This window comes from Onychomys torridus, chromosome 10 (assembly GCF_903995425.1).
Source record: "Onychomys torridus chromosome 10, mOncTor1.1, whole genome shotgun sequence".
Classification (NCBI taxonomy): Eukaryota; Metazoa; Chordata; class Mammalia; order Rodentia; family Cricetidae; genus Onychomys; species Onychomys torridus.
Window position 1 is genome coordinate 72,855,632 of NC_050452.1, and position 10,465 is coordinate 72,866,096.

General features: G+C 44.2%; 1 pseudogene; it reads right to left on the reverse strand.

Annotated features, from left to right (window-relative positions):
- Positions 1-2,291: 2,291 nt before the first annotated feature.
- On the reverse strand, positions 2,292-2,793 carry LOC118591908 (annotated as a pseudogene).
- Between the last annotated feature and the right edge of the window lie 7,672 nt (positions 2,794-10,465).

Below are 10,465 nucleotides of genomic sequence, written 5' to 3' on the forward strand. Positions count from 1 at the left end.
AGTGAAGGCTGGAAGACCTCTCTGTTTCAAGAATGGAGAAAAGATTGTTTTAGTTTCTATTTCTATAAAAAATTTGTCTCCTATGTCCATGGCTTGTCTTAAAGTTCACTCCAGAGATGGATGGATGTCAAATGTTAGCAGTTATCTCTTTTATGTGACTGAGTCTTTGGAACTATGTGAGTCTTAAGCTTCACATCCTACCCACAGTGTTGTTTGAAGGATCCAGTGAGTTAATGTACTAGAAATAGTTTGTGATGATCATGCTACATGCGTATGAGGGATCAGCAAACAAAAAGATGATATGCTTTAAGTCCCTTTGACTTTATTTTTTAACTAATCTAATCATATGGATCAACCTTTAAAGCTACTGAGTCAACCAGACATCTGTTGAGTAAATAAGGACACAGACATATACCCAAGGTCATCATGATTAGTAAGTCACATTTATAAAATAAATTCACTGGTAGCTCCAAGGGCTTCTTCTAAATAACTATGCTCAAATATTTTAAGTTCTCTTTTTCTGCTATATATGAAGTCTTCCTCAGCTTTGCGGTCCAGAAAATATGAATGACTTCTATCCTGTGGCTTTTCTTTTTTTTCTTGCTTCACAGTGGTTTAATATGAACAGAGTTGAATATGACATTGTCTGACAGAAGAATGAACAGTTTACTGAATGAAAGCCCTGAGTCAGAATATATACACAGCAGAAATGGGGCCTCAGAGTCTCAGCACTTGTGCACAATGAAAGAAGAAATATTTTAAAAATATCTGTAACAGGATACAAATCAAAAGGCAGCAAGGACATGGACACTGGTAAGGTGGGAATGGGGCTGCTCAGCCCCCAGCATGGGCTCAGCAGCTAGAGAGCTAATCTATCTCAAGGATCTTCAACACTGAGATGGGATCCAAGACCCATGTCAAAATCTAATCCTGATCTCTCTGACCAGGATCACACCAGGATCAGCAATCCTTTTTCCCCAAGGACCTACATAGAAAACACAGTTCCTTCCACGATAGGGAGTCTAAGCCAAGAGTCCCAACTTTTACCTGGCACCAGAGTTAACTTGCTCTCATCCCACCATTTGGACTGGCAGCAGGTCCCAGCAAACCAACCACCACCTTCCAAACAATAGCCTAGGAGAGTTGGCAGCCTCAAGAAGCTGCTTTAGCCTCTAAGATCTGGGAACGCTACATCCAGCTGCTTGCCCTATTTCAGTTTCTGGGAACAACACTGGAGTTCCATGGGAAGCAAGCATAGACAGTTCAATAACCCTGTGACCAAGCTGGGGAAGGCATCAGACAACTCTTGCCTCTGAGCCCCACTCAACAGCTCAAAGTGCTTAGGAGCAATCAGAAACTGTGGTGTGTGTGCTTCTGCCCTTGGGTCAGCACTAAATGAGATGGGAAAAGGAGGAATGGAAAGAGGAAAGTGATGTTGCTCTTCCTTACCACGTAGAGGAACCTAGAACATGACCCCCTCCACCACTCTGGAAGTCACCTGGCAGTGTTAAGTTGCTCTTATTCCTCAAAACCCACAAAGCTAACCCATAAAGTCTCAAGGGTTGAGGAGGGAGGATTGCTGGCCCATTCTGACTAATTAGCTAGTGAGCAAAATATAGACAGCCAGAGTAGGGAGCCATAAAGGGATGGGGGCTAGGCAATAAGAGCAGCCTACCACCTATGGCTTTCTTGACTTTGCAGTAACCATGAAGATGGACCCATAAAACCCATACACCCTGCTCCACATACCAGACTGCTTAACTCTATGAGGTTTACTGCCATGAAAAGCAACAAGGGAGAGAAAAACCAACCCCCCAAAAAAATTGCTGAGGAAACTGGGAGCAGACCTAGAAGAAACAGTTTTGGGTCTCTACTACCTTCCCCTCTAAAGGAAAATTTTCATGCAGGTAGGAAAAGCAGAGACTCTCCGTATTCAGTGTTCCCAGTGAAACCTAAGAATAAGAAAAAGCCCCTAGACTTACAGCATCAGTAATATATCCCAGTGCCTCACCAGCACAAACCCCCCTTCCCCCAAGGTTAGCCTTCTGCCATAGGTAACATACCCCCAAATTGCCTTCCAGTCCAATCCCTCCCCAACCCCAACCCCAAGCATAGAGCATCTGCCTGTGGTTTCCCACCTCTCTTCAGAGAGGAGATACTAGCAGAGTGCCCACATGGTGCAGTCTGGTACCAAGGGGCACGATGCAAGACGGTCTATCAGGCCAGGGGATGGGCAGCCAACTTCAGATCAAAGAGAGAGAGAGAGGCTTAGTGTAAAAATCAATGTCATTTCAGCAGATAAAGTAGAGGACAAGCGGTGAGAGGGATTCCGACTGGCGCACCTTCCCAGGGACGTAGTTCCTATCAGTTGCCTCCTCCTGCAGGAACATGTGCACACAGTGTTCATTCTGAGCCAGTGGGTGCCCAGCAATTTTGTTAATAAACTGTTCGAGGCCCTGACTGCTTTCTTCAATGAAAGATTCCTCAAAGATCCCTGCATCTCCTCGAAAAGGAAGCTGCCGCTTCAAGGCTTTCCCAGGCAGTGGTGGTACTGCAATCTTACTATCTCACTCCAGCTTATTTTTCAACTGCTCAATGTCACTGTAGCGTCGCCATGCACAGGATTCGTTCAGCTTGAAGATGGGTAGGTTCGTCCACATGCGAACCTCATAGGTGGTGAAGCGCGCGGCCCACGCCCACGGTCTGTGGATTAAAGATGTCTATCTCCGGGAGCATCAGTCAGGTCCTGAGGCTTTGAGTTAAGGCGTGAGTGTCAGCCACTGCCATCGACATCTTTCCTAAGAAGAGACTGGTACCGGCGAAGGGAATGGGGACGAAGCCTGAGGCAAGAGCCGTGGCTTTTCTTTTTGAGACAGAGTTTCACCATGTACCTCAGGCTACCTTAAACTCATGATCCTCCTGCTTCAGGGTCCAAAGTGATGGGATTACAGGCATACCCTGCTGACTGACCATCCTTTTTGTTTGTTTGTTTTTTAAACATTCTTTTCTGGTCTGTGAACTAAGCCCTCCCTACCCATGCCTTACCTTCCTATCCATGCCTTGGCTCCTGTCTTAGCCATAGCTAGTTGAGGATGTGCATCCCAACCCTCCTGCGTTGTGATACTGTTAGGGTTCCCCCCATGGTGTCCATGGCTTTTTGTGACACCACAAACACTGTACTTGTCAACTCCCTTGTAAATACTTCTTTAAATATGTTCTGTAGCTCATAAGGTCTGAGAATCAAGGGCTTTACATGTTTGGCTCACGATTATATAGGATTCCTGTGAAACGTAACATAACGTCATTGTTTCCTATCATGCAGGCAAACCCCCATTAAACTAGTGACTTTTCCAAGATCTCACCAGGCAAATGGAGCCAGGCTGCATGTGGATCATGACAGCATTCAACCTCACCCCCCATTTTTCTCAACAAGAACCATACACCTTTTAGCAGAGTAGTTTCCAATTCCAAGTAGAGAGCAGAAAGGACAGAGAACTGGCATTCCCGAATGAACTCACTCATTTGGGTGGATCGGGCAAAATTTACTAAACATCAGCCAAAGTGAGTGGTGAGGGAAGAGACATGGCTTCCTGGAGGCAGGGATAGCAGAGGTGGCTCTCTCCTGTGCCAGGAGTCGGGGTACTCACAGCATGTGCAGACCCCATGCCTTACAGTCCAGGTCATGGAAAGGTCAGCTCATAAAAGTCTTTCGTGCAACTGAAAGAAACCTTAAGATTATACTAGGGACATATCCACAAAATTTAACCATCGATCTATCTGTTGAAATGTTCTTTGTTTTTCAGAAATGGATTTAACAGTTGCTGCTGTCTTTACTGACATAAAAGTAGTAACCCTGAAAACATAAGCCACGTTTAGCTATAAAATCCGGTTCCATACTTCCGTGCCTAAGAAATGACTATGGAGCCAACAAATTGCAGTAGACTGGTCATCATAAAATCGTCAGATAGGGAGGACTGTGCTTGGTCTGGGCAACTGTTTCCTTGGATTGAAACCAATACTACAATGTGTAATGTGTGCATATTGTGGAAGTCTGTGTATTTCATCAGTTACTAATTCATCAGTGAGTCACCTAGTGTCTTTCCTACAAATCTCTTCTTGAGACAACTTGCAGTGTCATAAATAGAGAAAATGATCAACCTCTGTATTTGCAATTTGTCTCATTACAAGTTGAACAGTGTATGTGGAGCACCATCGTGTCTGGAACACTATAATAAAAGAAGCAGAAGAAGTTGAAAGCTACGTGAAGAAACAAGGGGCTAAATTAAAGTGTCTGTCCATCCATCACGCCCACAGTGAGGAAGAGCAAGGATCTGAGCATTCATCTGCCGGAAAAAGAGATAACTCACCTCTCAAATGAAGACATATTTTTCTGGCAATCAATAGTCATAGATTATATTGTTACAGATGTATGTGAATGAATGTGTCTTTGGCTGTATATTTCTACCTGCATGTGAAAAATTGAATACCCACACTACCACCCACCTCTTCTCATAAGAATGGATTTGAGATAGGACTTCTCAAATCTTGGCATATATAAAATTTATGAGGATTTAGATAACATGATTGTTATCAAAGTGATGATAATAAGTTGTGAATTAAGCTAACAATCCAAGTATTTCGAAAAGATGCAGGTTCAAAATGGAGAAGAATGCGGGAGGAAGCAAGGTAGACAAGAAGTGGGAAGACAAATCTCACACTGAAAATACACTTACATGTGTGTACTGCAGGTTCACACAGGAAAGACCTTCAAAGTGACCGTGAGAATAAGGTCAATGCAAGCCACTGCAAGTTCACCCTCAGAAAAAAGATGGTCACACTTTTACATCAATACGGGCACCAGGTATTTCCTCTACTTTGAAATGCCAGTTGTTCAGATTAATATTGTCTATTTTACTCCAGGCAAACAAGTTAGCAGGACTTTGCTGGGTGCTCATTGAAGTGATGAAGCTTTTATGAGGGGTTAGGACACACTTACAGGCTACATACACACATACAGGCTGCATACCAAGCTTCACACACGTGTTCCACTCTTAGAAATTACATTACTATGAAAAAAATGATGAGATCTAAAGAATGTCTCAGAGGATAAAGATGCTTCCCACCAAATCTGGTGACCAAGTTTGATCCTAGCACTCTCTGTGGTAGAAAAGAGAGAGCCGAGTTCTGTAGGTTGTCCCTCCCACCTCCACGTGAGTACCATGGCACATGCACACTCAGGTACACACACACACACACACACACACACACACACACACACACACACACCAAGCAAACTAAGAATGTATGATATAAAAAAGATTAAGTGGGTTTGGAGCGGCGGCCCAGGGGTTAAAAGTCCATACTGCTCTTGCAAAGAACCGGAGTTCAGTTCCCAGCACCCACACAACCTCTGGGAGGCGCTGACTCCCTCTTCTGGCCTCCACAGGCATCTGCACTCATGTGTACCTACCCACACATAGCCACACAATTTAAAAGTAATAGAAACAAATCTTTTTTTTTTTTTTTTTTTTTTTGTAAGAATAAATGTTGGACCTGTGCCTTCAAGTCCATAATATCCATTACGGCACAAAGACATTGAAGCCTGCTTACAGTACAGCCAGGATTCTGAAATTTAGAGGGCTCTAGCCCAGACAGGGTCTTGCCAAGTCATCAGAGAAAAACCACCACACACATTTTCAGTGATAAATTCCTCCTGTAGTTGCTGATGAAATTGAGCAAGAGGAGGCTTTATCAGGCGGTTTTGTGGGGCCTTCCACAATCATTTGTGTCCAGGCTCCTACCCTTTAATGCTTTTCCTGGACAGATCTAGAGAAGCCTGGGAAATGGAAAACCTTCATTTAAATCCAGCCTTTGAGTTGGGATCCACTCCTTGACAACAAAAAGGAAAAACACCCCAAACTTTCCTGTCACTATTCAAGCAGAGAATTATCTGTCCTAAGAGTCTTGGGTCCTGAGTAACAGATTAGCCACCTCAATAAAATACTGTAACCACAGTTTGAGACAAATCCCTTGTTAAACAGAAGATCAGAGGTTGATCCACATGGTGGGGAACCCTGTGCATATGTATCACTGGCCAAGCTTCAAAGTGAGTTTTAGATTTTGTCAGACATGGGAAACTGCTGCCAGATGGTGTCAGGATAATTCCTGTCTGTGTTAAAAACACACTTAGATATGGGCGATAGTCAAAATTAAGTAATTAGTCCAAACACCATACACACCTGGCACCGTTCCTACTGGCAGTTTGTGGGTACAGTACTAGGACCTCTGTGTCTCCCCAGGTAAGATTGTCTCCACCAATACTTAGCCCGCCAGCTAACGCAGCTGGGAAGGAGTAGTTTCCCAGTGGTGGTCATACCAAGACAGTAGGAAGAGACAACGTGGTATTCCAAGTTTTGAGGGATACATAAAATAAAATAAAATAAAAAATAAAGAGGCCCATTCCCTGCTCTCCTCACCTCCACTCTGTCCTCTCCTAGCTGAAAGAACATCAGTTCCTACATTTTCTGCCTCAGCCTCTGTCATCTAAAAGGATTCTCCAATTCTTCTTCACATTTATCTATTTTGTGTGTGTGTGTGTGTGTGTATGTGTGTGTGTGTGCGCGCACACATGCCACACACATATGGAACAGGTCACAATTGTAGGAATCATTCTCTCTTCCATCATGTAGGTCTCCTGGATCAAATGCAGGTTGTCAGGCCTTGACAAGTGCCTTTACCCACTGAGCCATCCGCCCCTAATTTTTAAGTCACCATATTCTGTGGCTACACTTCATTCTTCAATTAACTAGAAATGTAGCGCAGACATTTGGAAACTCTTTGGATGTGAGAAGCCCTATGCTAGTGATTCACAACATTTTTGTAAAAAACGGAAAGAAAGAGACTATGAGAAGAGGAAAGTATTAAAATGTCCAGTAAAATTAACGAGGAAACATGATGTGTTAGAAAGCGCTAAGGTAAGTTATTGTGAATTAATTTTAATATGTTTGGTTTTGAAATTGTTTTAGAGCTTGATTACATTCAATGGTGCAAGTATTGGTTCATCCCTAGTCTATTGTGGCATTTCACCGGACAGGTACAGGGTATAGAGTCACAATTTGTCCAGTTGTTAAAATGAAAATAAAAAATGAGGGCTCAAAGGGAAGGATGGCATTGGTCATTTCTGGATGTGGACTATCCCATAATGCTGAGGGGCATTCTTCTGGTAGAACCCTACTGGGTCCCTTCCATCCACCCTAGACATAACTGGGGTTCTTATTCCCCTGTGGGCTCTGTCGGCTGAATCACCATAGAGAAAGCATCATGCCATTTAAATTGTCAGCCTTATAAACAGTTTTCTTATTAGCAAGTAGCCAAATTGTGGGAATTCTGGGTTCATTTACTAGAAAAAAATCATTGTGGATAAGACTGTATCAGCCCCACACCTCAATGAAGCACAATGAAGATTTTATTTTACGCTCCAATAATCACTGGCAAGAGCCTGATGCCTCCTTCTGTCGTCTCACAGGGGGCAGCACATGAAGATCCGGGAATCCAGAAAGGTAAAGTGAGGTCACAACTGGCTACAAGAAAACCATCCAGGCTTTGAACACAAAGATTGGGAACGTCTACTGTTTTGTAAACTTATTCTTTTTGTCAGGGTTGCATATGCTCTCTCTGCTCATCCCACAAATCAGGCTGATTATTATTCCAATCACCAGAGGAAGACAGAGTCACATTAATTTGTAGTAATTAATGGCACTGACGCGTTTGACAGCGCATGTTAACAAGCCCCTTTGATTGTTTGGATCTCTAACTGCGGCCCTTCTTGTTTGCGTCACCTCCAAGGAATTCATAATATCAAAGCTTAACGGCATCTGATACTTGTCAAAATGCAATTTATAAAAGTTTAATTCTTTTATTGATTTAGTTTGGTTTTGATGCCTGCAGAGTCAGCTCCCTTGACAGAACTTAGCGGATTCAAATGCTTGTCACCAGCTCGGCCTCCTTTTTACAGGGAACAATTGCCATAGGCCAAGCCAACAGGCATGGTTTAATTGCCATTAATTAAAAGCATAAATCTCTTTTTTCTTCAGTTGCTCTGCTCTTAAAGGGGGCTGCACATCTCTCTCTTTTCCTGTGTTTCTCAGAACACCTTCTGGCAAGCTAAGTTAACCCGTTCCATCTTGCTAAGCACTTTCTGGGATAATCTTTTGAAGCATCACTCCTGTGATCTGATATGAAATGCATGCGGTTCGGTGATAACAAACTGGATTCCTTCTTTATTGCAGTATAATGAGGTCAAATGAATCCCTCCATGGGTTGTATACATGCCTAAATGATTTTTTGCATCAAATTCCTTTTGACAGCAAATAAAACAGGAGCCAAGCAAAACATCAGCTACTTACAATTGGAAGGGAGAGGAGGAGACTGGAGGAAAATGAGCTTTTAGAACAAAAACACATATGTGCTTTTTTAACATTAGGTGCAAGGGACCTTCCAGCAAAATAAGTCTGCCTGGTCATTTCTCAGATTGGAAGCAATTAGTGAGATTCTTGGGATAAGGGGAAGTGCTGAGCTCAACAGAGCCCAAATGATTATACAGTAAATATTATTCCAGTCCCGTTTACCTTCTAGTATTATCATTAAATCTATTTCATTTAGAAGAGACCCAGGGATGTTGTGAGCAAGGCAAAAATAATGAGGAGAACTCATCGCTCACTTTGATGGGGGAAGGTAAAGAGGTTGGAGAAAGTGAGTCGGTTCTTTTCTTTTCTTTCTTTCTTTTTTTTTTTTTTTTTTTTTTTTTTCTAACTTGCCCACAATTATCCTATGAAATGATTATCCACCAGGCTTCGCTAGTCAATGGCGGTGTCAAAACAATTCGGTTTCCCTTGCCTGCCAAGCGCCTTCTCGTCCCCCTCAGCCCCGCCGCGCCGTGGAAGTGTCGCTGTAAGCAGATTATAGCTTTAGAGCATTTACACATATTAGTTTTGCTGCATCTGCCAGCCTTATAGCAGGACCGTCGCGCGGCGGAAGTCCTCGCTTTATTTTTAAAGGGAGGGAAAGTTAGTTGGGCGCTGGGACTGCTGGGTCGCTCAGAGCGTGGATATGTTATGCGTCTGCGTTCACCGGGTCAGGCTGGGGAGAGTGATTGATTTTTGGCCCACTGTACTTTTTTTTGGGGAAAAAAATCTTTAAAAGAATGCGGTGTCGCTTAATTGGCAATTGGGAGCGTTGACGCTTGCTGCTGCTGCTGCTGCATCTGGACAGTCTGCTGCGGACCGCCCAGCGGAGTCCCGGCCACCAGCCCCAACTCTCCAGGGTGACCTACATACCGGCGATTCCCGGGCGCGTGCGTGCGTGCGTGTGCGCGCGCGCCTGGGTGTGTGTTGGGGGCGTGTTTTCCTTTCTTTCTTTCCTTCCCTTTTCTTCTTTTTTTTCCACGCTCCCCTAAGCCTGGCGTTGGAAGGGAGGCGGTTCCAATTAAAACCAAAATAAGCTGCTTTAATGGTCTTTTAAATTGACAAGTGAACAATGATTTTAGTATTGGTATCTGTCAAAGGTCCGAGGAAATCCTCAGCTGATAAGGCCCAATGCTTCCAATTAGGAACCGTACAGATCTGCAGCCAATAATGATTTCTGGGTCCCTGCAGAAATGCTGCAGACACTTATTGCAAATTACTGACAAAAAGCTCTCCTGTATTGATGAGAGGAAGTACAGGCGGCTTTGGGTGTCCCCGTCAGGTATACCTCATAATGAGAGAGCTTGAAGTTTTGACTTAGGTTTTCCTTCCCTCCACCCTTAGAGCTGCATCTCATTGATGAGTAAAAACCTCGCCTCCCACCAGCTTTAAGCATGTTAGACATTTCTTCCCAGATTTTTTACACGAAGGCCACTAATTTGATGTCAGGCTCCGGCAAAGCTCTCATCAATACTATCTGCGAGGACTGCCTAATATACCGCTCCATCGCCCAAGGAATCAAAATAAGCAAATCTTTGAAGGTTTCCTGCCCCCCCTCCCCCTTCCAAGCACCCAAAGCAGAGACCGAGAAAGGCGCTCGAAGTTTCTAAAGGCGATGATCTCAAGAGCAATTAGGCTGTTTTCTCCCAGTTCCGACGTCTCGGCAGGGACTCTCCCCTAGAAGGGCAAGATCGGCAAGGCCCCAGGGGAGACAGGAAGAAATGGGACGGAGAACCCGCGGCACCCCGGCGCCCCCTGTGGTGACCCGCCGGCCCTGCAGCACAGCCTGGCAGGGGACTCGAACCCTCAGCTTCTGAGCCCGTTGGGGGTCTCACAACGCCTGGGGCTGCATGACCCCCTCTCCCCGCCCACGTTTGGAGCCTCCTGTTAGGAACATGAGTGCATACGTGTCTACACACACGTATGCTTATTTTTAGTGATGCATTTCATTTAAATCTTCTCGCATTTCTGCTTTGAATGTTTTCTGCGACTCCTTCCCAGAC